General features: G+C 51.0%; 1 pseudogene; it reads left to right on the forward strand.

Annotated features, from left to right (window-relative positions):
• The first annotated feature begins 620 nt into the window (after positions 1–620).
• LOC140393488 (large ribosomal subunit protein eL20-like) lies at positions 621–21,010 on the forward strand (annotated as a pseudogene).
• The last annotated feature ends 407 nt before the right edge of the window (positions 21,011–21,417 follow it).

Raw genomic sequence — 21,417 nt, forward strand, 5'->3', positions numbered from 1 at the left:
TCTTCTTTGTCTAGCAATTCATTGTTATCTTTTGTCAGTATTGTGTTAGGAGAGTGTCTACGCAGACACGGGGAGAAAGCGCAAACTCCACACAGGCAGTCATCCAAGGCCGGAATTGAACCCGGGTCCCTGGAGCTGTGAGGCAGCAGTGCTAACCACTGTGCCACCATGCCGAATCTAATGCAATAAAAATGAAGTCGGCTTTACAGTGACCATGACGTCAGTGGCCCCTAATAATTAAATAAGCACTCCCCTCATATTAAAATATGAATTGCATTATAAGTAAGGTGAACTGCACATCTCGTTACTGCAGAATCAGTCTCATTGCGAATAGTATATATGAAGTGCATTTTATAATCAAACGGTTTTAAGCAAGGGTACATGAACATAGGTGTGTCGGTTTTCCCAATATTTCCACCAATATTTCACCACTGGCCTATATTCTAGTTTTATTTTATTTATTTATTTTCAACCAAACTTTACAACACAAAATGATAACACGAATCCTGTGTAATCAGGCCCAAGGCCTTGTGTGTCTAAATGAGTGTGAACTGGGAAAAAAATCAGATAGACGCAGGGATCTAATTTGTGCTTAGTTCACACTAAAGCTGTAGTTGTAGATGGGAACCAGTGAGAAGGCTCCTCAGCAAGGTAAATTAAACAGGTGGGTGGGATGTGTGGGGAAAGTGGTCTGATTTTATTGAGGGATACCCGAGGTGGGCAGGCCCCAAGGATTCCTTGTGGAGAGCACTCACAACCAACCCCCTAGGCCCCCTTCTCGGCCTGCTAATCCTCAGCGGTTCGCACTTTGCCTCACAGCACCAGAGACCTGCATTCGATTCTGGCCTTGGGCGACTGTGTGGAGTTTGCAAATTTCCCTGTGTCTACGCAGGTTTCATCCAGATGCTCCAGTTTCCTCCTTCAGTCCAAAGATATGTAGGTTAGGTGGATTGGCCATGTTCAAATGCGGGGATAACCAGGAAGGTGGACCTAAGTAACATGCTCTTCGTAGGACCGGTGCAGACTCGATGGGGCGAATGACCTGCACTGTCGGGATTCTATGGAAGCAACGGGTTCCCTTTCCTGTAAAGGCCAGGAGCAGCTACTGACCTCACTGATGCCTACCTGCCTGCTAAAATGTGGTCAAGGTCTGAAAGACAGGTAAGTGTCAACTTTGATCTATCAATACACGTTCCATTAATGCACTGGACCATTAACTGGAAGAATCAATTATCACCACCACCGCGACCACCCCCACCCCCCTTCTGACAGTGGAGGACCAATTTTTGTTCCATTAAAATTAAGCAGATACTACAACAGGCGGACAATTCCCTATCACCGAGTATCACCGAGGGTATCACTGAGCTGAAAACCACCCCCTCGGTCTGTGAATTGGAGATAATGCTAGTCTTGGAGATGTAAACGTGTTTGAGAAGTATATAGAACATAGAACATACAGTGCAGAAGGAGGCCATTCAGCCCATCGAGTCTGCACCGACCCACTTAAGCCCTCACTTCCACCCTATCCCCGTAACCCAATAACCCCTCCTATCCTTTTTTGGTCACTAAGGACAATTTATCATAGCCAATCCACCTAACCTGCACATCTTTGGACTGTGGGAGGAAACCGGAGCACCCGGAGGAAACCCACGCAGACACGGGGAGAACGTGCAGGTTCCGCACAGGCAGTGACCCAGCGGGGAATCGAACTTGGGACCCTGGCGCTGTGAAGCCACAGTGCTAGCCACTTGTGCTGCCCACAGGTAGCAGGGAAAGAATCATGAAGGACAAAAGAGCCAGCGAGTTGTTGTGATCTGGATTAGGTTGGTAGAAAATGACTCAGTGAATAACTTTCAAATGGAAATTGGATAAATAAGTGAAGAGGAATAATTTGGAGGCCCATGGGGAAAAGGCAGGGGAGTGGAACTAAAAGGGTAGGTCTTCCAAAGTGCTGGAGCTGGCATGATGGATACAGTGTCCTCCTTCTCTGTTGATTCAATGGTTCCATGACCGTGTAGGAGTATCGGCTCGGACACCCTTCTAATTTAAAAGCTATTCCTTGCTGTACTATTAACCAGTATATATCAGGCATGACAGGCTACAGGGCAGCACACGGCTTCAGATCCCTGGGATATGAAGGATGTGCGCTTGAGCGTCTGTGAACCATGACTCTGTTAGTTTAGTGTGAAGCGAGAGATGTGACATAGTGTTGTTTATCACAAATGCTGTAATGCATTCAGAAGGGACGGATTTATTGCCTTGCGAATAAATAAAAATACCTTAAGCAGACTCGACTGTCTATCATTTGTACTTCAGTCCAACCTGGCCCTGCTTTGCAAGCTCCACTGTTTGGCATCCTGCCACGTCACACACATTCTGCCTCCGCAGATTTGCTCAAATTCACAAACCATATTTACAGCAGCAATAACAATGGAAACACTTTATTTTTAGTGATTGAAATTGTTCTTTGTGCACTATTTTTATAATACCAGATAAAATATTTGCACTGAATTCTTCAGCAAAAATCATTAAGCCATTCAACGTGATGCAAAAACACTTTAACCAATGCACTAAAAATAGAGCACAGAGGAATGTAAAACCTTTAATGTTTAAGAATTCTGACGCAGAATATTAATTCAGGTTTAACAACCTGAAACAGTTTTTGTAATTCATCTCTAGATATCAGAGCTCAGAGCATTGCTTTGAAGATGCAACGACTGGAGTTCTTCCTGACTGGCGGTGCACAGTTGGAGCACTCTGCCAAATGTCTGTTATAATCTCAGTTGAGATTGGAATGCCTCAGGTCTCTGTGAAAAAGTACGAACCAAAACTTGCCTTTAACCACAATGTCCTCGGGCACTGTTTTAAAATTAGGGGTCACCCTTTTAGGACTGAGATGAGGAGAATTGTCTTCCCTCAAAGGGTTATGGGACTTTGGAACTCTCTGCCTCAGAGAGCGGTGGTAGCAGGGGGTCACTGAATATTTTTCAAGGTGGAGGTTAGATAGATTCTTGTTGGACAAGGGATCAAAGGTTATCGGATGTAGATGGGGGAATGTGAAACTTGACGCAAACAGATCGGGCCATGATCTTATTGAATCGTGGAGCAGGCTTGAGGGACCGAATGGCTGCCTTCTGCTCCTATTTCGTACCTTAGGAAGTGTTTCCCATCTCAAAATCTTCTGTGAGGATACCAGCTTTATCGACAGAGTTATTAGTATTTACGGCACAGAAGCAAGTCATTTGGGAGCCAATGATGGTCAGTGAGCAAAGGGGTGGGTGGGACTTGGTACAAGTTGTGACATATGGGCAGCAAAGCTTGGGATGATCTCAGATTTAGAGAATGTGAAGGAAAGGGGTAGAATGGGTAGCTGGAGGAGACTTTGGAGCCGGACCGAAAACCATGGCTTCAATCTTCCCAATGTTTTCCTGGAGGAAAGTACTGCTCATCCAGTACAATTATCCCTTGTTTCGCACTCCTAATCTATTCCTGAAAGAATGGCATGCTAAACAAAAACATACTAACTAAAAATCCCCGTCTCATAAGAAAGCATTTAATAAGGGTGGGTTACGTTCCTGACTTGTAATGTTTAGACTGAAAGCCTATTGCCTTGAACCCGCTGCCCAAACATCTTTCCGTTTACTACCCCTACTAACTTATTACTCTTTCCATTTGCCTCCTGTTTGCCACATCCCACTCACCTCCTCCCACCACCCACTTTCTCCCTCCTCTGCACCGCATCCCATTTGCTGTCCCTCTCCTGACCCATTCACTGCTTCCCACTTACTGCTTTCTCGGCCTAGTCCTCTCATTCCCCCTCGCTTGCTGCCTCTCTTGCCACTTCGCTCACTCCCTCCCACTCAGTCACTTCCTCCGACTCGCGGCCCTGCCCCCACCCCCTCACTCTGTCTTGCTCACCGCTCCTCTCCAGAACCACTTGCTGAATTTTACACCCAGCAAGGGCTCGGCAGAGGGGCGGCGAGAGGGGCAGTGAGTGAGGTGGCGACCAAGGAAGAGTAAGATCAGGAAAGGGAAGTGCGAGAGAGGGGCGGTGAGTGGAAGGAAGTGAGCAGGTTGGGAGGGGGAAGTGGCGGGGGGGTGGGGGGGGGGGGAGGGAAGCAGTCAGAGGGAGGGAGAGGGAAGTGGGGAGGAGGAGGGAGAGGGAAGTGGGAGGGGGAGGGAGAGGGAAGTGGGGAGGGGGAGGGAGAGGGAAGCGGGGAGGGGAGGGAGAGGGAAGCGGGGGAGGGAGATGGAAGCGGTAGGGGAGTGTGGTAGTCACCACGAGCAGTATTATATGTATTACGGTAAGACACGTATAATAGAGGTACATGGGTAAATCCCTGCCTGCTGGCTCCGCCCAGTGTGCGGAGTATAAAAGTGTGTGCTCGCCGGTGCTGCAGCCATTCTGGTTCCATCTATGGGAGGCACAACATCTTTGCTCAATAAAGCCTCGATTATTCCACTACTCTCATCTTTGTGGTGATTGATAGTGCATCAATTTATTGAACAAAGATTTTTAAAACAATGGATCTTCGCATCAAGCCTGATCGCCTGCAGCTGAGCCCTCAAGCAGCCAATGCTACGTCTGCTTTTGACCACTGGCTAGCCTGCTTCAAAAGCTACCTCCGAACGTCTGCTGAGGAACCCTTGGACGCGCAGAAGCTCCAAGTCCTTTATTCACGGGTGAGCCCTGACATTTTTCCTCTCATCCGGGATGCGCCCACTTACGTTCGGCCAGTCAACCAACAATACGCCAGGCACCTCCTGTCCACGAGACAGCAACTCCCTGGTGAGTCTCTGGACGATTTATGGCATGCTCTGCACATCCTGGGGAGGAACTGTGACTGCCAGGCAGTTTCGGCAGTCCAGCACACAGAACTTTTAATCCGAGACGCCTTTGTTTCGGGCATGAGGTCTGTGTATGTCCGCCAGCGGCTACTGGAAGGGGGTACGCTTGGTCTTGCAGGAACTAGGCAGCTCGTGAACTCATTAGAAGTGGCCTCCCGTAACGTCCAGTCGTGCGCCCCCGACCGCACAGCACCCTCGTGGGCATCGTGGGCCACCCCAGCTGTCGACTCCACTCACCGCAAGCCTGCGCCGTGCGGCAGCCAGCCAACCCTGGGGGGCCCAAGTGCTATTTTTGCGGGCAGAACAAACACCCCCGGCAGCGCTGCCCGCCGCGGAGCGCGACCTGCAACGGATGTGGAAAGAAGGGCCGCTTTTTTTCTGTTTGCCAGGTCTGGTCGGTCGCCGTTGTTTCCAGGCCCAGCAAATCTGCAACCCCATGTGCAACCCATGGGCGCCGCCATCTTCTTCTCCACAGGCCACGTGCGGCCCATGGGCGCCAACATCTTTGATGCTGCCCGCCATGTGCGCACGTGGGCACCGCCATCTTCGGCGCCATTTTGGACGGCGCCTCAGGACCCTTGCTCGTCTGGCCGTTCATCGCCTGCCACTACCTCCGCCACCGCTGACCAGCCCGGGACCTCCCAGCATCTGCCGCAGCTCGCCTCAATCACTTTGGATCGGTTCCGGCCCCGCAACCTCGCGACCGCAACAACGACGGTGAAAATCGATTGGCACGAGACGACCTGCCTTTTTGACTCCGGGAGCACAGAGAGCTTCATCCACCCCACGACAGTAAGGCGCTGCTCCCTCGCGGTACACACCGTTATCCAGAAAATCTCCCTGGCCTCCGGATCCCATTCCGTGGAAATCCGGGGGTACTGCATCGCGATCCTCACCGTCCAAGGTGTAGAGATTAGCAACTTCCCGCTCTACGTCCTCCCCCACCTCTGTGCTGCCCTGTTACTCAGCCTGGACTTCCAGTGCCACCTCCAAAGCTTAACCTTAAAATTCAGCAGACCCCTACATCCCCCTCACCGTACGCGGCCTCACGACCCTTAAGGTCGATCCACCTTCCCTGTTTGCGAACCTCGCCCCAGATTGCAAACCTGTCTCCACTAGGAGCAGACGGTACAGTGCCCAGGACAGGACCTTCATCAGGTCGGAGGTCCAACGGCTTCTGCGGGAAGGGGTCATTGAGGCCAGCAGCAGCTCCTGGAGAGCCCAAGTGGTAGTAGTAAAGACTGGGGAGAAGCACAGGATGGTCATTGACTACAGTCAGACCATCAATCGGTACACGCAGCTCGACGCGTACCCCCTCCCACACATATCTGACATGGTCAATCAGATTGCGCAATATCGAGTCTTTTCCACAGTGGACCTGAAGTCCGCCTACCACCAGCTCCCCATCCGCAAGGAGGACCGCCAATACACTGCGTTCAAAGCAGATGGCCGCCTCTATCACTTCCTTAGGGTTCCATTCGGCGTCACTAATGGGGGTCTCGGTCTTCCAATGTGAGATGGACCGAATGGTTGACTGGTATGGACTGCAGGCCACCTTCCCGTACCTAGATAACGTCACCATCTGCGGCCACGATCAGTAGGACCACAACGCTAACCTCCAAAAATTCCTCCAGACCACCAAACTCCTTAACCTCACGTACAATATGGAGAAATGCGTGTTCCGCACCAACCGCTTGGCCATCCTTGGCTATGTCGTGGAAAATGGAGTTCTAGGGCCCGACCCCGACCACATGCGTCCCCTCCCCCACTGCCCCAAGGCCCTGAAACGATGCTTGGGGTTTTTCTCCTACTATGCCCAGTGAGTCCCTAATTATGCAGACAAGGCCCGCCCACTCATTCAGTCCACTGTTTTTCCCTGACGGCTGAGGCCCGTCAGGCCTTCAACCATATCAAGGCCACAATGCACGCGGTCGACGAGTCCCTCCCCTTTCAGGTCGAGAGCGATGCATCGGACGTAGCTCTGGCCGCCACCCTCAGCCAGGCGGGCAGGCCCGTGGCTTTCTTTTCCCGCACCCTCCATGACTACGAAATTCGGCTCTCGAAAAGGAGGCTCAAGCCATTGTGGAAGCTGTGCGACATTGGAGGCATTACCTGGCCGGCAGGCGATTCACTCTCCTCACTGATCAACGGTCGGTTGCCTTCATGTTCAATAATACACAGCGGGGCAAGATCAAAAACGACAAGATCTTGAGGTGAAGGATCGAGCTCTCCACCTATAATTACGAGATTTTGTATCGCCCGGGGAAGCTCAACAAGCCCCCTGATGCCCTATCCCGTGGTACACGTGCCAGCGCACAAGTGGACCGACTCCGGGCTCTCCACTATGACCTCTGCCACCCGGGGGTCACCCGGTTCTTCCATTTCATCAAGGTCCGCAACCTGCCCTACTCCATTGAGGAGGTCAGGACTGTCACCAGAGACTGCCAGGTCTGCGCGGAGTGTAAGCTACACTTCTACCGGCCAGATCAAGCGCACCTGGTGGAGGGGAGGGGCCCTTTGAAGTCCATGTTGAGGCGCTCAAAGGGGCGGGAGACCGCAACACGTACTTTCTGAACGTGATTGATGAGTACTCCCGGTTCCCTTTCGCCGTCCCACGCCCCAATATGACTTCTGCCACGGTAATTAAAGCCCACCACAGCATCTTCACTCTGTTTGGTTTCCCCGCCTACGTCCACAGCGATCGGGGATCCTCTTTTATGAGTGATGAGCTGCGTCAGTTCCTGCTCAGCAAGGGCATCGCCTTGAGCAGGACGAGCAGCTACAACCCCCGGGGAAACGGACAGGTGGAGAGGGAGAACGGGACGGTCTGGAAGGCCGATGCGCTCCACTCCATCTGGTCGCTCCTCTGCACCGCGACTAACAAGACCCCTCATGAACGTCTCTTTGCCTTCCCCAGGAAGTCCACCTCCGGGGTTTCGCTCCCAACATGGCTGACAGTTCCTGGACCCATCCTCCTTCGCAAGCATGTGCAGACCCATAAGTCGGACCCTTTGGTCGAAAGGGTCCACCTCCTACACGCGAACCCGCAGTACGCCTACGTGGCACACCCCGACGGGCGCCAGGACACAGTCTCCCTTCAGGACCTGGCACCCGCTGGATCCCCACCCATGGCCCCCGACCTGACACCGCCCACCCCCCCGGTTGCCTAATTCACCCCTGCGCCACTCACCCTCCCCCCCAGCGAACCTCACCGCAGCCCCCGCCCCAGGAGGATACGCTCTCCCATTGGTTCCACTCAGGGGTGATGAAGACGAGGACAACACCCCCCCAGAGTCACAGGTGGCCAAATCGGCGCCCACATCACCACCAGGACTGAGGCGATCGCAGAGGAGGATCAAGGCCCCTGACAGACTGAACTTGTAATTATTTTTTCCACCACCCCCGCCGGGCTCTTTTTTTTAAACAGGGGGTGAATGTGGTAGTCACCACTAGCAGTATTATATGTATTACGGTAAGACACATATAGTAGAGGTACATGGGTAAACCCCTGCCTGCTGGCTCCGCCCAGTAGGCGGTGTATAAATGTGTGTGCTTGCCGGTGCTGCAGCCATTCTGGTTCCAGCTACAGGAGGCACAACATCTTTGCTCAATAAAGCCTCGATTATTCCACTACTCTCACCTTCGTAGTAATTGATAGTGCATCAGGGAGGGAGAGGGAAACAGTGAGGGGAGGGAGAGGGAAACAGTGAGGGGAGGGAGAGGGAAGCAGGGAGAGAGAGGGAAGCGGTGAGTGGGAACCAAACTGCCCTGCCCATGAGAATTGCCTCTACCTTGGCAACTGCCGCTGTTACTTTCAAGTGAGGTTAAATGTGAAAGGATTGTGGTCTATTTCTCTCCAGTTCTGTACTCAGTGTAGTGAGGTATCTGGTTTCCACTCTTTCATTCCTCTCTCAGACAGCTCCACAGAGATTGGTAACTCACAGGTGTTACGACGGCAGAGGAGTAACACAAAATCGCCCTGTGGCAAAGAGTGAAATAAATTCTAATTGTACGAACGGAATGTCTCACATCAGTATGATTCTGAAGGCACAATGGGTCGGAAATTCACCCAGTGCAATAGTTAAGATTCCCCTGGTGGAACATTATTCAGAAAGACTCATTAACTGTGGTTCTGAGTACTCTTCATCTTAATTTTCACAAAATGATAGCTTGTTGTGTTGGCAAATCCCGCTGCTCAAATTAGCTACTGCAGCGGGGTGTCTGTTCTTGCCTCTCCAGTGCGTCCTGCCCAGAACATCTTTGTTAATATGTACCAGTGTTGTGCTGAATGCAGTTGCTAAGAGAAAATAAGCAATCCCGGTTTCTGCTGTGAAAAGTTACAGGTGAACGCCTTGGAACCATTTGTGGGGAAGAATACAGCGACGGGATGTGTGTGTGTGAGGGGGTGGGGGGGGGGGCAGAGTTCTTGCTGGGTTTGTCTAAGGACAGCCAGACGAAGGACAGAAGCAGCAAAGGTCTATGAATAAGTTACATGCACACGAATGTGAGAGCTGAGAGACACGACGATGCCTGAGGAAGGAGGGAGCACTCTCCTTTTAAAGCCTTTAAAAGCAAAATCAATAATCCATTGCAAATGAAATCTCCAAAAAGAAAACAGGTTATTCTTTCATATCAAGTATTCCAAATGTTTAGCTTGTTGGTACTTGAAAAGTTCACCCTCCCTAAGTGGATTGTTCCAGCTGACAATTTGTTGCCATGGTTACCACATGCCTGGAATATGTTCTTCAGTCGAGCTGTGTATTCCCTGTGCTGTAAATGCTATATAGTGCCAATTTGCAACCATTATTACAGTTATTTCTCTCAATTAAATTGAATTATAATCTTATTAGTGCTGAAAGATGATCTTGATAAAATGTAATATTTTAGCTTTATGCATATGTCAATGCTTTTCCCTTTAAATTTGTGATTTCATTCTTTAAATTCTTTTAGTTTTACAAGTTCTAATATTACATTTATTGCAATTCTATTCCACACCAATATACACACCACTTCTCAATTCCAGATGTTCTGGGCATAAGCGTTGAAATTATTGCTGTCAGCGGACCAATCGCTAATGTACTTTGCGGCATTCCTCTGTTGAATATTTTAACAAAACTGTTTCAAATAAATGGGAATGAACTAGAAATGAAGTTTCATAACGTAATGAGACATTTTTATTGACTTTGTAGCGATTTAGACAACTGAGAGACTTGCTAGGCCATTTCAGAGGGCATTGAGTCTACCACATTGCTGTGGGTTTGGAGTCACATGTTGGCCAGACCGGGTAAGGACGGCAGATTTCCTTCCCGAAGGGACTTCCTTCTTCATGTGATAAATCACTTTATTTCTTAGCTATGTAAGCCTCATCATCAAACAAACTTTTTTTTCTACTTGTTCATGAGTGCTGCCGGCAAGGCCAGTATTTATTGCCCATTTTTAATTGTCTTAGAGCTGAGCCACCTCATTGAACTGTTAAAGGTCTTGTAGTGTAGGTACACTCACAGTGCTGTTCAGGAGGGAGGTCCATTATTTTGATTCAATGACAGTGAAAGAACGGCGACTCAAAGGCAATGCATACTAAAAGTTGACAAGGCACCAGGACCGGATGAGGTGCATCCAAGGATATTGATGAAAGTGAGAATGTAAATTGCAGGGGTGCTGACCATAATCTCCCGGTCTTCTCCAGACCCCGTTGGGGGGGGGGGGGCGGGGGGGGGGGGGGGGGTAGGTGCCAGAGGACTGGAGAATTGCAAATGTTACATCCTTGTTCAAATGAGGTTGTAAATATAACCCCAGCAATTACAAACCAGTCAGTTGAACATCAGTGGTGGGCAAGCTTCTAGAAACAATCATTCGGGATAGAATTTGTAGTCACATGGAAAAATGTGGGTTGATTAGAAAGGCCAGCATGGATTTCTAAAAGGAAAATCCTATGTTTAACTAACTTGCTGGAGTTTTCTCAGGAGGTAACAGAAAGGGTCACTGAGGTAATGATGTTGACGTGGTGTACATGGACTTTCAGAAGGTATTCAATACAGTGCCACACAACAGACTCGTGAGAAATGTGACAGCTGAAGGAATAAAAGGGACAGTAGCAATGTGGATACAAAAGTGGTTGAGTAATAGGAAAGCAGAGAGTACTGGTCAATGGATATTAATTCGGCTATAGGAAGGTCTGTCGTGGTGTTCCCCAGTGGTCAGTATTGGGACCTTTGCTTTTCCTGATCTATATTAATGATCTAGAACTTGATGTGCAGGCGACAATTTATAGGTTTGTAGATGACACAAAACTTGAAGGTGTTGTTAACTGTGAAGAGGACAATGCAGAACTTTGACAGGAGATATAGACAAGTTGGTGGAATGGGTAGAGAGGTGGCAGATGAAGTTCAATGTGGCGAAGTGTGAATTGATGCATTTTGTTGGGAAATTTACCAAAATTTGTCAGGGTGTCAGGTTTACACTGAAAACCGCCATGTATCTCCAGTTACTCAGTTGAGATTTCAGACCTCTGGCACTCAGTGAATATTCAATAAGGGGAGATCATGTGGCTGGGAAGCCCTTTAATGATATTGAAATTTATTAAAATGTATTGAAACGATGTTCCCGCCTTTTCTGGGTAGGACCTCATTATGTCACCGGTGAGGGGTGGGGAAAATCGGGAAATTAAATCTCACCGTGAGAATCTCAGATTGATAAAGGTTGGCGTGGCAGTCCTCAGTTGGCAAGAACTTTGAGGTCAGTGCAATAAAGCTTTCTGCCACTGTGCTGCGCTGCTCTTTATTTTCACCACTCTATTGGGGCAGACCAGTTCCTACCCTCCATCTCTATGCCAAGCTCCACTTCATGGGCAGCAATGTGCGGTTGGGCCCATGGACCCTCCTGTGTCTCTGTCTTGGTTTACTACTGCGTCTAAGCTTGGGGAGTCCAGGGATCTCCTTCCTCCTCCGTGCCACACACTAGTGTCTGTCTGGACACATGGGACTTGTGCAACCACTGCAAAGATCCAAAATTTGACCGGTGTTGTAGTTGAGGTGTGAAGGGGTGTGGAGTGGTGGTCCGACTAAGACACGGGGCGGTAATGTGGAAGAAGTGAGGGAGCATGGCAAGGCTCACAATGGCAAGTGAAGGGGCAAGAAGGTGGATGAAGAAGATGAACAATGGAAGGCAGGGGGGAAGACCCCGCGGGAGGAGGGAAGCTGGACCCTGACAAGGCTGCACAAAAGTTTCTCCAACAAGGGGGTTCAGAGGATACCACATTGCTTTCCGAAGGTGATGGATGAAGACTCCAGAGGTAACGATCCAGGTCGGGCGACGGGGTGGTTAAATGAAGGAACAGACTTCTTGAGGCTGCTAGCCTTTTCCCTCTTGGTTACTGACATCCTGCACGATCTGGTGAAGACAGGTGAGCTGGAGAGAGTGATATGAGTGAGCTGGACTGGTGTTTAAAAATGGTGGCCGGGACCTTCGAACCCGTCAGCTGAGGGTTGGCAGACGTGTCAGCCATCAGTCCGCCAGGAGAGTCGGAGGGGAACTTGCCTGTGCATAATTAATGAGGTTCCAAGGGTAGAATCTGGCGAAGGAACCTACTATTGTGGTCGGCGGGAGAGGTGTCACTGGAACTGCCCACCTTCATTTCAAAATGGGTGAACTTCGCTCTTACAAAGAGCAATTATGATACCGTCACATTTTATACTGTATGTTAACAAGCTGTGTGGTAGTATGTATTAGGGGTCATGTGGGACTGGAAGCCCTAATGTCATTGGCTGACAGATCCCGGGTCCTGGTTGGCCGTTGACCTCTAGCTCCGTCCTGAAGGCGGAGTATAAGAAGCCGGAGTCCTCCCCCGCAGGCCATTCTACTATCGAGCTGCGGGGGAACAGACACGCTTAATAAAGCCTCATCGACTTCACTCTATTCGTCTCACGGAGTCTTTGTGCGCTACAATTTATTAAGCGTGCCTAAAAAGGACTATGGAGCTCAGGATCATTCCGGAATGCCTGAGGATCAGCCCCCACGCAGTGAACGCGGCAGCAGTCTTCAAGCACTGGCAGACTTGTTTCGAGGCCTACCTCAGAACGGCCACCGGCCGGGTCACAGAAGACCAAAAACTACAGGTCCTGCACTCGAGGGTGAACACGGAGATCTTCTCCCTCATCGAAGACTCGGAGGATTTCCAGACGGCGTTCGCAGCACTGAAAAGTCTCTATGTCCGCCCAGTTAACCAAATCTACGCTCGCTACCAGCTCGCGACGAGACGGCAAGGTCCCGGAGAATCGATGGACGAATTCTACGCCGCGCTGCTGATTTTGGGACGGGCCTGCAGCTGCCCTTCAGTGAACGCAAATGAACGCACAGACATGTTAATGCGCGATGCTTTTGTGGCAGGTATGAATTCCTCCCAAATCCGCCAAAGACTTCTAGAAAGAGAGTCGCTAGGACTCTCAGAGGCCCGGGCCCTAGCAGCCTCCCTAGACGTGGCCGCGCGTAATACCCGCGCCTACGGCCCCGACCGCGCGGCAGCCCATTGGGCTCCGTACGTACCCGTCACGACAAACCCACCCCCCCCCCCGGTCACCCCACGGGCTTGCGCGGTCCAAACGCCAAGTCGCACCGCGGGCGCCCGCTGCTATTTCTGCGGCCAGGCAAAACACCCCCGACAGCGCTGCCCGGCCCGCGCAGCGATCTGCAAGAGCTGCGGGAAAAAGGGCCATTTCGCGGTTGTGTGCCGGTCCCGCGAGGTTGCCGCTGTCCCGGGAGAACAGGGAGCCCTGCAAGCCGTTTACGCTCCCCAACCCCCCCAGCGCACCATGTACGACCCGCAGGCGCAGGCGCTCTGGGTCCCGACCACCGCGGTCCCGGGAGAACAGGGAGCCCTGCACGCCGCTTACGTTCCCCAACCCCCCCCCCCCCCCGCACCCCATGTATGACCCGCCGGCGCTACCACTTTGGGTCCCGACCACCACTCTCCACGGAGAAGAGGGAGTTCTGGGCGTCTCTAATGCCCCCCCTAACCCCCCCCCGCGCCCCACGTTTGACCCGCCGGCGCTACCAACTTGGGTCCCGACCACCGCTGTCCCCGGAGACGAGGGAGCCCCACGCGGTCCTAACGCTCCCCAACCCCCCCAGCGCCCCATGTGCGACCTGCAGACGCCGCCATTTTGGGTCCCAGCCACCACGAGGGGAGGAAGGGCGCCGCCATCTTGGACCACCCCAGACCTGTACGACGCGTGGGGGCGGCCATTTTGTCCACCCCCGCCGCCATCTTGTGACCCCCCAGCCATGTGCGATGTATGGGGGCAGCCATTTTGTTCATCCCCGACGCCATCTTGGACGGCAACAACGGACCCCACTCCGCTACTACAACCACGTCTCGCTTCAATTACGCTCGATCAAGCTCGGCCCCGGACACTCCAGACGACGACGACAACGGTGCTAATAAACGGCCACGAGACACCATGCCTAGTCGACTCCGGGAGCACGGAGAGCTTTATCCACCCCGACACGGTAAGACGCTGTTCCTTGACCACCTATCCCAGTGCACAAAAGATTTCCCTAGCTGCAGGATCCCACTCCGTACAGATCCAAGGATTCTGCATAGTTACCCTAACGGTGCAGGGGAGGGAGTTCAAAAACTACAAACTAAATGTCCTTCCCCAACTCTGCGCCCCCACCTTACTGGGATTAGATTTCCAATGCAATCTACAGAGCTTTACGTTCAAATTCGGCGGCCCCATACCCCCACTCACTATCTGCGGCCTCGCAACCCTCAAGGTGCAACCCCCGTCCTTGTTTGCGAACCTCACCCCGGATTGCAAACCCGTCGCCACTAGGAGCAGACGGTACAGCGCCCAGGACCGGACCTTCATTCGGTCCGAAGTCCAGCGGCTACTAAAGGAAGGCATAATCCAGGCCAGCAATAGTCCCTGGAGAGCGCAGGTGGTAGTAGTGAAGACAGGGGCGAAACAAAGGATGGTCATAGACTATAGCCAGACCATCAACAGGTACACACAACTAGACGCGTACCCTCTCCCCCGCATATCCGACATGGTCAATCGGATTGCCCAATATAAAGTCTTCTCCACCGTGGACCTCAAGTCCGCCTACCATCAGCTCCCCATCCGCCCAAGTGACCGCAAGTACACAGCCTTCGAGGCAGACGGGCGATTATACCATTTCCTAAGGGTCCCTTTTGGCGTCACAAACGGGGTCTCGGTCTTCCAACGGGAGATGGACCGAATGGTTGATCAACATGGGTTGCAGGCCACGTTCCCGTATCTCGACAATGTAACCATCTGCGGCCACGACCAGCAGGACCACGACGCCAACCTCCAAAAATTCCTCCAGACCGCCAAAGCCTTGAACCTCACGTACAACGAGGACAAGTGCGTTTTTAGCACCAATCGGCTAGCCATTCTGGGCTACGTAGTGCGCAATGGGATAATAGGCCCCGACCCCGAACGTATGCGCGCCCTCATGGAATTGCCCCTCCCGCACTGCTCCAAAGCCCTGAAACGCTGCCTGGGTTTTTTTTTCATACTACGCCCAGTGGGTCCCCCAGTACGCAGACAAGGCCCGCCCCCTAATACAGACCACGACCTTCCCTCTGTCGACAGAGGATTGCCAGGCCTTCAGCCGCATCAAAGCGGATATCGCAAAGGCCACGATGCGCGCCATCGACGAGTCCCTCCCCTTCCAGGTCGAGAGCGACGCCTCCGACGTAGCTCTAGCGGCCACCCTTAACCAAGCGGGCAGACCCGTGGCCTTTTTCTCCCGGACCCTCCACGCCTCAGAAATCCGCCACTCCTCAGTGGAAAAGGAAGCCCAAGCCATAGTGGAAGCTGTGCGACATTGGAGGCATTACCTGGCTGGCAGGAGATTCACTCTCCTCACTGACCAACGGTCGGTAGCCTTCATGTTCGACAATGCACTGCGGGGCAAAATCAAAAACGACAAGATCTTAAGGTGGAGTCCACCTTCAACTACGAGATTTTGTATCGTCCCGGAAAGCTGAACGAGCCGTCCGATGCCCTATCCCGCGACACATGTGCCAACGCACAAATTAACCGCCTCCAAACCCTCCACAAGGACCTCTGCCACCCGGGGGTCACTTGGTTTTTCCACTTTATCAAGTCCCGCAATCTCCCATACTCTTTAGAGGAGGTCCGTACAGTCACAAGGGACTGCCACATCTGCGCGGAATGCAAACCGCATTTTTTCAGGCCGGATGGTGCGCACCTGATTAAGGCTTCCCGCCCCTTTGAACGCCTTAGTCTCGATTTCAAAGGGCCCCTCCCCTCCACCGACCGCAACACATACTTTCTTAATGTGGTGGACGAATACTCCCGCTTCCCATTCGCCATTCCCTGCTCTGACATGACCGCGGCCACAGTCATCAAAGCCCTGAACACCATCTTCACACTGTTCGGTTGCCCCGCATACGTCCACAGCGACAGGGGGTCCTCTTTCATGAGTGACGAGCTGCGCCAGTTCCTGCTCAGCAAGGGCATAGCCTCAAGCAGGACGACCAGCTACAACCCCCGGGGGAACGGGCAAGTAGAAAGGGAGAACGGCACGGTCTGGAAGACCGTCCTACTGGCCCTACGGTCCAGGGACCTCCCAGTTTCACGGTGGCAGGAGGTCCTCCTGGACGCTCTCCACTCCATCCGGTCGCTATTATGTACGAGCACTAATCAAACGCCTCATGAGCGTCTCCTTGTCTTCCCTAGGAGGTCCTCCTCTGGAACGTCACTGCCGACCTGGCTGGCGGCCCCAGGACCCATCTTGCTCCGAAAGCATGTGCGGGCACATAAGGCGGACCCGTTGGTCGAAAGGGTTCACCTCCTCCACGCGAACCCGCAGTACGCTTACGTGGAGTACCCCGACGGCCGACATGACACGGTCTCCCTGCGGGATCTGGCGCCCGCCGGCAACACACACACACCCCCGACACCATTCACCCAACCCCCCCCTTCCTGCCACCGCCGCACCCCGCGACCGCCCCCTTCCCAGGAGGATCGGTTCCCCTCCCCTCAGGCCCGACCAAGAATAAAGCCCAAGCTGAAACCGTAAGGCTCCCGGAGACGACAACACCGGTACAAGCACCACCACCACCACCACCGGGGCCGAGGCGATCGACACAGACAACCAGACCGCCCGACCGACTCGTGGCGTCGATCTAAATCAATATATGGACTTTTCACAAGAACATTTTGCTTTTCTCCCGATACCTTCTGTAAATAGTTGAAACAGGACAAAATTGTACAATACTGTATTGCCATGTGAATGTTTTCCTCCCAGGACCAGCCCTGTAAACCCTTACCACCATACGAAGCATCACCCCGCCGGGTTCATTTTTGACAAGGGGTGAATGTGGTAGTATGTATTAGGGGTCATGTGGGACTGGAAGCCCTAATGTCATTGGCTGACAGATCCCGGGTCCTGGTTGGCCGTTGACCTCTAGCTCCGCCCTGAAGGCGGAGTATAAGAAGCCGGAGTCCTCCCCCGCAGGCCATTCTACTATCGAGCTGCAGGGGAACAGACACGCTTAATAAAGCCTCATCGACTTCACTCTATTCGTCTCACGGAGTCTTTGTGCGCTACACTCTGTTTTTCTCCTTGATGAGATTAGTTTCATAATAAGCTAGTAATTTTGTTGTTTATTGAACGAACCTCGGGAATTGAGTGGTCATTCTGAGATTCATAGTTGAATCACATATATGGTTGTATAGCTAGCTGGAGACTTCATTTAATTGTATGTGACCCATGGAGTAGTGGAACTAGAGACAGACAATGTACACTTTCCACCTTTGTCATAACACCATCCAATACAAACTGTAAATGCACAGATTGATGGTGGCTCGCCTCCAACTGATTTGATGCAATATTTATTGTATTAAAATCAGAAGCTGTTGTTATATTAGAAAGTTCTTACAGTGCAGAAACAGGCCATTTGGCCCAACTGTCCGTGATGGTGTTTATGATAGGTAGATATAAGATTAATCCAATTTATATCTTCTTGCCTTTTGGTCTAAATGAGGCCTCTTAGGCCTAAATATCATTTGTGCCTCTGAACCAAACATGATTCACAAACTGATGGAGCAGATCAAGGACCGAATGAAACTTATCCTTTGGCCTCATAACAATTCAGGAGAGATGTGGGCACCAATAAGAAATGCAATAGGCCTGTTTGGCCTAACCAGTTTGGGCTGACGACAAGGTTCACAGTTAACCCTAGGAGAGGGAAGTGATAAATGGAGGTGGATGTTACACTTTTGACAATCAGGTGGTGAAGGATAGTACTGGAACCTACATTTATCCACTTTATAAGATTTTTTTTATGGAGCAGCCTATTACAAACATGCACCTCCAAACCCAACCAGCACAGTCTCCGCCTCCTCCTAGATATCGGAGCACAAGTGAATCCCTTGTTAATGCCCACCTGAATGTTATCTAACACTCAATTAATATACGACTAACAATGTATAGGCGTGAGATATTTCTGTGGTAGGTGGTCAAGGGGTGACATAGAACATAGAACATAGAAAATACAGCACAGAACAGGCCCTTCGGCCCACGATGTTGTGCCGAACCTTTGTCCTAGATTAATCATAGATTATCATTGAATTTACAGTGCAGAAGGAGGCCATTCAGCCCTTTGAGTCTGCACCGGCTCCTGGAAAGAGCACCCTACCCAAACGCAACACCTCCACCCAACACCAAGGGCAATTTTGGACAGTAAGGGCAATTTATCATTGGCCAATTCACCTAACCTGCACATCTGTGGGAGGAAACCGGAGCACCCGGAGGAAACCCACGCAGACACGGGGAGGACGTGCAGACTCCGCACAGACAGTGACCCAAGCCGGAATCGAACCTGGGACCCTGGAGCTGTGAAGCATTGTGCTATACACAATGCTACCGTGCTGCCCTTAAGAACAAATAAATCTACACTATATCATTTTACCGTAATCCATGTACCTATCCAATAGCTGCTTGAAGGTCCCTAATGTTTCCAACTCAACTACTTCCACAGGCAGTGCATTCCATGCCTCCACTACTCTCTGGGTAAAGAACCTACCTCTGATATCCCTCCTATACCTTCCACCTTTCACCTTAAATTTATGTCCCCTTGTAATGGTTTGTTCCACCCGGGGAAAAAGTCTCTGACTGTCTACTCTATCTATTCCCCTGATCATCTTATAAACCTCTATCAAGTCACCCCTCATCCTTCTCCGTTCTAATGAGAAAAGGCCTAGCACCCTCAACCTTTCCTCGTAAGACCTACTCTCCATTCCAGGCAACATCCTGGTAAATCTTCTTTGCACCTTTTCCAAAGCTTCCACATCCTTCCTAAAATGAGGTGACCAGAACTGTACACAGTACTCCAAATGTGGCCTTACCAAAGTTTTGTACAGCTGCATCATCACCTCACGGCTCTTAAATTCAATCCCTCTGTTAATGAACGCGAGCACACCATAGGCCTTCTTCACAGCTCTATCCACTTGAGTGGCAACTTTCAAAGATGCATGAACATAGACCCCAAGATCTCTCTGCTCCTCCACATTGCCAAGAACTCTACCGTTAACCCTGTATTCCGCATTCATATTTGTCCTTCCAAAATGGACAACCTCACACATTTCAGGGTTAAACTCCATCTGCCACTTCTCAGCCCAGCTCTGCATCCTATCTATGTCTCTTTGCAGCCGACAACAGCCCTCCTCACTATCCACAACTCCACCAATCTTCGTATCGTCTGCAAATTTACTGACCCACCCTTCAACTCCCTCATCCAAGTCATTAATGAAAATCACAAACAGCAGAGGACCCAGAACTGATCCCTGTGGTACGCCACTGGTAACTGGGATCCAGGCTGAATATTTACCATCCACCACCACTCTCTGACTTCTATTGGTTAGCCAGTTCGTTATCCAACTGGCCAAATTTCCCACTATCCCATGCCTCCTTACTTTCTGCATAAGCCTACCATGGGGAACCTTATCAAATGCCTTACTAAAATCCATGTACACTACATCCACTGCTTTACCTTCATCCACATGCTTGGTCACCTCCTCAAAGAATTCAATAAGACTTGTAAGGCAAGACCTACCCCTCACAAATCCGTGCTGACTATCCCTAATCAAGCAGTGTCTTTCCAGATGCTCAGAAATCCTATCCTTCAGTACCTTTTCCATTACTTTGCCTACCACCGAAGAAAGACTAACTGGCCTGTAATTCCCAGGGTTATCCCTAGTCCCTTTTTTGAACAGGGGCACGACATTCGCCACTCTCCATCCCCTGGTACCAGGACAGGAAGGCTTCACGCACCCTTAAGGAATACAAGGTGATTGGGTGGTGCCTGCCCTGAACTAAAGATACCAACGCTGTGCTGTATTGGATGCACATATTTTCTCCACATCATATTGTTGCCAAGTTTCAATTCAGGTACTTCATTTCCCTGATGAAGGAATTGAAGAAGTCTGCTGGTGAATTTGTCTATTGTGGATTGGTTTTTAAGAAGTCACCCGCAAAAGTGAGGAACTTTGGTATCTGGCTGCGCTATGACTCCTGCAATAGAACCCATAATATGTACAGGGACCTGACCACTGCAGGTGATGTTGCCCAGTGTTACTGTGGTACCCAGGATTTCACCACCGCGCACATGATTACTCCATTCAGATCATAAAGTAGAGGAGATTCCATCGAGCAAGTGTCGCTGGCCTACTGTTAAGCAGTTTCACAATTCCCAGATCAAGAGGCATCTCTATACTGCTACATCTAGAATGAGAGGGCATAGTTTTAGGATAAGGGGTAGCAGATTTAAAACAGAAATTAGGAAAAATTACTGTTCTCAAAGGGGTGTGAATCTGTGGAATTCACTAACCCAGAGTGAGGTGGATGCGGGGAGATTGAGTAAATTTAAGGAGGAGATAGACAATTTTAATTAGTGATGGGCTGAAGGGTTTTGGAGAACAAGCAGGAAAGAGGAGTTGAGGCCAATGTGAGAGCAGCCAAGATCGTATTGAATGGCGGAGCGGGGTCGAGTGGCTGAATTGCCGACTCCTGCTCCTAGTTGTTATGTTCTAAGTCCTCTTTCTTGCACAGAATTTTGCATCAACAGCACAAGTCCCATTTCAACACCAGGAGATCAAGCAGTTCCTTCTGAAATGTACTGACTGTTGGAACTTTGTGCAAATAAAAGTCTGACAGGTAGAAAAAACAATGGCCTGCGGTTGACAAGCCAAGAGAAACACTGCTACCTCTGGCTGCACCCTCCCCTCCCCCACCCCCCCCCCCCCCCCCCCCCCCCCCAATCCCCGCCAAGGTTGAGGGAAGTTTCAGGGCCCATGTGTGAACAACCCCCACCAAGCCTTTTATGGAACAGTCCTTGAACAGCTCGAGGGCCAGAGATACGAGTCGCAACCGGCGAATCAAACAAATCTTGGGGTAATGGTCTGAAATACAGACAGGCCACTCATTTCAGTATTGACTTGAAGCATGTGTTCATTTCAGGCAATTAGCAGGTCTGCCTAAAATAAGTGACCCCCAGTGATTTTATCAGTGAGTGACCCA

Source organism: Scyliorhinus torazame, chromosome 17 (assembly GCF_047496885.1).
Source record: "Scyliorhinus torazame isolate Kashiwa2021f chromosome 17, sScyTor2.1, whole genome shotgun sequence".
Classification (NCBI taxonomy): domain Eukaryota; kingdom Metazoa; phylum Chordata; class Chondrichthyes; order Carcharhiniformes; family Scyliorhinidae; genus Scyliorhinus; species Scyliorhinus torazame.